The 7,768-nt window shown below is 44.4% G+C and overlaps 1 protein-coding gene and 1 pseudogene across 2 annotated transcripts in view; both read right to left on the reverse strand.

The window, feature by feature from the left end:
* The window catches only part of LOC145498479 (uncharacterized), a 31,190-nt pseudogene extending 24,735 nt beyond the window's left edge, over positions 1–6,455 (reverse strand). The window contains exon 1 of the transcript XR_014050865.1: positions 6,403–6,455. The product of XR_014050865.1 is annotated as an uncharacterized LOC145498479 (transcript). The remainder of the gene's footprint in view (positions 1–6,402) is intronic.
* Positions 1–7,768, reverse strand: part of LOC145498069 (uncharacterized) — a 215,076-nt gene that overhangs the window by 37,437 nt on the left and 169,871 nt on the right. The gene's annotated exons all lie outside the window — the stretch shown is intronic.

Genomic DNA, 7,768 nt, shown 5'->3' on the forward strand with positions numbered 1-7,768 from the left:
GTAGACAACACCATCTTGTTTAGCCGGGTTGACGGTGTCCTTTGGTCGCACCAAGTGTGACCGAAGTGTCGTGTCGGACTAAAAGACGGTGCGAATGCCTTGTTGTTCTAGGCAGCGGCGGAGAGACTCCGAAACTCCTTGGACATAAGGTAAAACGGCGGTGGATTTAAATTGACCAGAAATATGGGCGCACAGCCCTAAGGTTGATTCGTCGACATGAGCCTTGCTCACGCAAGCTCGCACGCTATACCAACCATCTCACCTTTCTCACAAGGTGTATTAAGAACCACATTGTTCCAAGAGATCTGCAAGTTCGGCCGCCAGTTCCCACCAGAGGCGCACGCAGAGTCGCTGAACTAGCATCCATGAGATTCCTGAGGGAAAGAATCAGACTGACGCAGAGAGCCAAGGCAGATACGAAGAAAGAAGCCGAATCAACAGCACAGAGCATAACATCTGCTCTTTCTGCGGATGACGCTGCAGAGGTACTCGACAAGGTTAAATCCACTACCCAGCGAGTCTTTAATACCACCAAAGACCGTCAACAGCGCAAGTTTGAGAAACTTTTGCGAGAGAAACAGTCTTCTGTTTCTCCTACAACTTTTGTTGATAAAACAAAGTGGGTTATCAACTTGTCATCCAGGACCCTTAACGAAGCTGAGGTGTCCTTACTGAAGAAAGGTCTAAATTTCGCCGTGACTCCTACGAGCGTCCCAGCCACCGAGATCATCGCCAAGATTGAGTCAGTAGTCAGGCCACTGGATGCGGAGCGAGCAGACACAGTCAGGAGATCCGTCAACACCATCCTTCAACAGGCACAGCCACCCACGCCCAACATCACGAGGGAACAGCAGGAGGCTCTTAAAAGCTTAAAAGAGGACAACTCCATCATGGTCCTTCCGGTCGACAAAGGACGCGCCAGCGTAATCCTGGACGCTGACACATACCACGCGAAAATGTCAGCGCTAATTAATTCCGGACCGTACCAGCTGCTCAACAAAGATCCGACAGACCGCTTGACCCGGAAGCTATCTGAGAAGCTGCTAACCCTGAAACGGAGTGGACAGATATCAGAGGCGGTTTATAATAAGATCAGACCCCGACACAAACAACCACCTAGGATCTATGGTTTGCCGAAGATCCACAAGGCCGACACACCGCTTAGGCCAATTGTGTCGTGTGTCAACACCTTTGCATACGACCTGTCTGCTTTCTTGGCTAACGTATTATCTCCTCTTGCAGGTAACTCGAACTTCACAGTGAAGAACTCAACTGACTTCGCCTCCACCATCGCCAGTGAAGAGATCCAGGACCACGAGATCATGGTGTCTTTCGACGTAGAGTCACTGTTTACCAACGTACCGATCGAGGGCGCCGTACAAGCCGCGCTACAAAAAATGGAGAACGACGCAGGCCTGGCTGACTGCACGACACTTACACCAGTTCAAATCGCGGACCTCTTGAATTTCGTATTAAGATCTACGTACTTCCAGTACAACGGATCGATTTACGAACAACGAGATGGCACAGCCATGGGGAGCCCTGTATCCGCGGTTATTGCTAATCTCTACATGGAGATATTTGAAGAACAAGCAATAGAGTCCGCACCTTACAAGCCTAAGATCTGGAAACGCTACGTAGATGATACTTTCACCATCCTGGATCGGGATAGAGTTGACGTCTTCCTGCAACACCTGAACAGTCAACAACCATCAATCCGTTTCACCATGGAGATCGAGAACAACAACAAGATGGCCTTTCTCGACACGTCAGTTTACAGAGAACCTCATGGCCGCCTTACCACCAGTGTCTACGGGAAACCAACACATACTGATCAGTACCTAGCGTATGATTCACACCACCCTCAGTCAGTAAAGCGCGGTATTGTGAAGTGTCTGTACGACCGGGCTAAACGTCTCGTCACCAAACCATCAGTAATCGCTGGAGAGAAGAAACATCTGTCATCTGTACTTGTTTCTAACGGATATCCCTCCTCTTTTGTACAGAAGATCACAAAGACACGAACAACCCCAAGAAGAGAGCCTGTCGCGGAATTTAAATCCACCGCCGTTTTATCTTATGTCCAAGGAGTTTCGGAGTCTCTCCGCCGCTGCCTAGAACAACAAGGCATTCGCACCGTCTTTAAGTCCGACACGACACTTCGGTCACACTTGGTGCGACCAAAGGACACCGTCAACCCGGCTAAACAAGATGGTGTTGTCTACAGGATTCCCTGTGAGTGCGGCAAAGTCTACATCGGGGAAACAGGGAGATCTATGCAGGAGAGGATCAAAGAACACGACAGGGATATACGACTCGCCCGTACCCAGACCTCCGCCGTTTCTGAACACACCCACGAGACCGGCCACTATCCTATCTGGAATGAGGTCAAGTTTATTGATCGAGATCCTCACTGGTACACACGTAGGGTCAAGGAAGCTATTCACATAAGACTTCAACCTAACAACATCAACAGGGACAGTGGAATTGAAATTCCTGAAGCATGGATACCCACGATCAAGAAACACAACAACAGGAGAACGGTACAACAGCGGACCACTGAGGGAACAGCTACTCGCCGGAACAATGGAACAATAGGAGGATCGAAATGCACCAATCACAGCCGACCTTTGTGATATAAATGATACGGTGCAATCAGTCGACCTTATCGCCTGAAGAAGACTAGCAGTAAGCAGTCGAAACGTCGCGATCTACATCTCAAGTGACTACATCGTGAGACAAAACGATAATACACTTTATTATTAAGTCTAGACTAAGTCTAGACTAAGAAATAGATGAATCAAGCATCTCCATAATTGACTGATAATTACATTTATAACACCACCGATTCAAAGACACTGTGCTTGAAAGTTGATGTGGGTCGGATAGTGGTCTAATGGTAAGTAAGCTGGACTATGGTTCAAGCAGTCTGGGTTCCAGCCCAGGCTGAAATCATTGTGTTATGTGTTTAGGCAAAACAGTTTCGTGTCAGTCTCACAGTGCCTTTCTTTATCCAAGTGCAAAAGTGGGTACGAGAAATTACCAGGGCTAGGTCACCCAATGTTTAGGCTTATGACTGATCAACTGGTCATAGTACGACAATAACTGCTCAAGACTGTAGAACTCAAAAGATGTGATAATGAATTTATTTTCGTAAAAGTCTGTATGTGATCCAAGTGGCCCATCAGGCCGATGCTTATTCCAGTTTCTGTAGCATGAAACGACTAGGAGTATTTCTACTCCCCCCCCCCCCCCCCCTGGATGGGATGCTAGTCCATTGCAGGGCTATCCCAGCATAAAGGTCACCGGTACCCATTTATACACCTGGGTGGAGAGAGGCACTGTGAAAGTAAAGCGTCTTGCCCAAGAACACGACGCAATACCCCCGGCCAGAGCTTGAACCCAGACCACTGGATCGGGAGACGAGCATAATAACCATGAGCACCTCCCAGATGGCTCATGATCGTATCAAATCGATCAATACATAGACATGGATTTTTATAATATAATGTCTAATCCAGGTGTAAAACTGGGTACCAGGAATTATCATTCAATTTTCAGTAAATTTTAGCACTGAGAAACTGGTCATAGTATCTTCGGTATAAATGCTTAACTGTAGAACTTTAAAGAAACACGGAAAAACCAACAAGGGGCATGGAGAGACAAAGATGGGGAAAATTAAAATTAAAAATTAATTGCATGTGGGTTAACTTGAAAAAGCGTGGCCCAACTCTTTTCAAGTTTATCTAGATAAAATTACATGAAACAGTGTTCCAGATAAGTGAGGGGTCTCGAGTAAACCCAACAAGGCCACCTACATGACCTAACAAATTTATAAAAATTTATCATGATTATTGACCCGTTGGAATTCCATATGGACACCATATTGACAATTTTTAACAAAAAAAAAGAGATTATAACAACATTCATCTTCACTGCACATCATTCCTACAATGTGACCAGTTACTTGAATAGCTTTACGACACTGTATCCTGTAGATAACCCTGAACCACTCACAGTTGTTTTTGTCATAACAAACTACTAAAATAAGCAACAAGAATTGTTTTGCTTACAACTATTGTTTAAACACTAACTGTGTAGTGGCACATGCTAAATATACTAGTTTACAAATAAAAAAGGTAAAGTCTGCATGCGAGCCAAGTGGACCACCAGGCCGGAGCTTATCCCAGTTGCTGTAGCATAAAGCGACTAGGAGTATTTCTACTCCTCCCTGGATGGGATGCTAGTCCATCGCAGGGTTACCCCCAGCATTAAGTTTGCCGGTACCCATTTATACACCTGGGTGGAGAGAGGCACTGTGAGAGTAAAGTGTCTTGCCCAAGAACACAACACAATGTCCCCGGCCAGGGCTCTAACCCGGACCCCTCGATCCGGAGACGAGCGCACTAACCATGAGGCCACCACGCCTCCCTATATAAAAAAGGCTTGACCATAATTTGATCTCTTATGAAGCAGGAAACTTGCTGTGAGAGAGCAGCTGGGAAAGAAGTGTTAAGTAAAACACAATCCACAGAGGAGCATTTTCTCCAGCTTCTCTATTGCTCTCTTCAATTCCTAAAAGGTTTTGAAACAGAAACAAGCACGATCAAGGCCTTTTTTTATTATTTTGCTTGATAATAAAGCTTTACACCTTTTCCAAAAATGGGCCACAAACATTCTTACTCTTAGTTCTCTTAGATCGTACACAACTGCATTAATACAGTACTTTGGTTCAAAAATTCTTCAATACAAAGACACAGCATCTCAGGTGTCCCCTTGTTAACTGTTTAGTAGAGATGTGCTGTGTTTCTTTTGACTTGTGAAAACAAAGCAAGTTCTGTAACTGCACATGCCAAAAATGGCTGATGATGGCATGAGCATTTGTCATTATTTGTAAGCTGCATACATAATTTGTATTCTCACACAGCACACTGTTTAAACTAATAGGAGCACTGTTACATTTTTATTGCAGTCAAAGTAAAATGAAGACTGCAGACCGGGCATAGAACAAAGACTGAGGGTAAAATGCAGACTGTAGACCAGGGGTAAAATGCTGACTGCAAACCCCAGACTATTAAACTATATGGTGTTACAGTCAGTGTAAAACACAGACTACAGACTGCAGAACGAGGCTAAAATGCAAACTGAGAGTAAAATGCATACTGTAAACCAGGGGTAAAATGCAGACTTCATCATTGAGAGCAAACCATAAACAGTCTAAATGGAGCATTATTGAGTCTAACTGAAGTGATATTCAGGCTAACTAGAGTGCAGACTTTCACTGCAATTAGCTGGAATAACCATGTTACAGTTAGCACTCAATCATGGAAATAACACTATATATACTTAAAATGTCTGTAGTCTGCAGTGTGCATTTTACCCCTGGCTGCAGTCTGCATTTTGCCCTCAGTTTGCATTTCACTCCCTGGTCTGCAGTCTGTGTTTTACACTGACAATATGGCTTTACCATTTCAATTATCACGAGCTTACCATTAAATTACCATTAACATGCGAGGAGCGGTGGCCTCATGGTTAGTGCGCTCATTCCTGCAGCGAGCTGACTGGGTTCAAGCCCTGGCCAGGGACACCGTGTTGTGTTCTTGGCCAAGACACTTAACCCTCACAGTGCCTTTCTCCACCCAGGAGTATAAATGGGTACCAGCAAATTGTTAGGGAAGCCTAACAAATTGCGGGGTAGTGACCTGCGATGGACTAGCATCCCATCCAAGGGGAGTGGAAATACTCCTAGCCGCTTCATGCTACAGAAACCGAAATAAGCTCCTTCCACTACGAGCCATTCGGCTCCAAGGCTTCACTTCCTTACCATTAACATGCTAACTAAGCATTATTCAGGCTAACCTGAGGAATATTTAACCAAACTAAAGCACTAATCAAGCTACCAGGAGTGCAGACTTTCACTTTGATTACTCTGATTAACATCTGGGTTAGCATGTTTATGGTTAGTACTTGATAATGGAAATAACAAGAGATATGTCTGCAGTCTGCAGTCTGCATTTTACCCCTGGTCTGTAGTCTGCAGTCCGCAGTCTTTTCATTACATTAAATGGTTTATATTTTATCATATATGGCATAAAATCAATAGTGACTATAACAGTTCAAAACATTTGATCAATGTGTTTGATAGCTTTTTCAAAAGACAATCGCATTGCTCTAATTTATTGTAACTGCAAGTTTTATTCCCTTAAATCATGGGGAAAAAACGAGGACAGAAAATACAGAGACTTTGGCTCCACCTTCCAGCACGAACTACCGTCCATGGTATATTCTGTATTATACAACATAGGCACTATCTTTTGCGGTATTCAGTGAGGTGGAAAGAGGTGAGGCTGTGTTCTATAGCTTAGCTGGACATGAAAAAGGCATTCTTATAGACTCTCTTACCTTTATAAACCAGCGACGAGGTCTTCGACTGTATAGGTCACTGTGACACCGCCATCATGGTGATTACACTAGACCCCAGTCTCTCGATCACTCTGGGAATGATGACAGTTTGGCAGCATTTCAAGGAGGGAACAGGACTGGGTTAAATACGTTGCAGCGACATCTACCCCAATTTCAGTGACAGTTAGCCACTTCAAGGCGCTCAGCTAGTTGGGGCGCAGCGCGGAAAAACAGCGGAGGGAAAAAAGAGAGAGAGAGTCTTGGTGCGAGGAGCGAAAGAGTCATTCGCGCTAAACGCCTGGAAAATTGACCGTGCGCTAGGCCCGATGCCTCATGACAATCAGAGTATTAAATGTTGCTGATTGAAGTCCAGAATGTGTGCCTTGCTTTTTGTTGTTGAATTTTTTTCTAACTTCCAAAGTTTATTATCAACATGAATAAGGAGATCAAGATACATTCACGCGCGGACTTCTATGATACTTCCTCGGGTTTTGGCTTCTGATCCAAAACCATACCGGGGCCATTACATTGTGCAATGTGGTGCCTGTGAAACCTGATTTCTAGGTTTAAGGGATTAACCTTCCATAACATTAGATGAATCGTAATGAGGACACTATGTTGTAATGTTTGTAATGTGAACAAATTTTATTGTTGGTTGGTCTCTTGGTTGGTTACCATTCATAAACAAAGCCTGGGACCGCGATGGGGGAGGGGCTGGGGGAGGGCTCTTTAGTCACACACAACTTTAAAAAATATCATGCAGCTCGTCTTCATTAGAGGATTATATGACTGGCAGGAAAACGCCGTGGTCAGACGAGACGAAATATTGAGAGCCAATTGCAAATAATCACCTTTGACCTTTGTCTTCGGTTTGGATTAGAACAGCAGTAGTTTCCCACTTACATAATTTTTCAGAATCTTTGTAGAGAGGGCAAGAATGTGAGCTGATACTGTCAAACCAGTAGTTAATTTGCTGGAGGAGATTTGGAAGGATGTAAGCTTCAAATTATTTAATGAAGTGATTTTACTAAAACCTCTCTGGGGGAGCCAAGGTGAACGTAGACAACAAGGCCAATTGAAATGGACGCTCCGTCGACCCTACTACGTTTTAGAAACGATGCGTTCTCGAAAGCTCGTCAAACGCTTCGTATCCACTCCACCGTTTCCGCATCGCTTTCGTAATCCGCATCAAAACGCTCGAAAACGCTGATACCCAATACAACCGTCACTTTCGAATCCGCATACGTATGAATGACTACAGCGATTAAAAACTCATTATAGCGTGCACAGGACCTGGAACTCGAGAACAAACATATCCTGCGAAAACTGGAAACTATTACAAGCGAATACGCTCTCAATCCATTGA

This window comes from Orbicella franksi, chromosome 9 (assembly GCF_964199315.1).
Source record: "Orbicella franksi chromosome 9, jaOrbFran1.1, whole genome shotgun sequence".
Classification (NCBI taxonomy): Eukaryota; Metazoa; Cnidaria; class Anthozoa; order Scleractinia; family Merulinidae; genus Orbicella; species Orbicella franksi.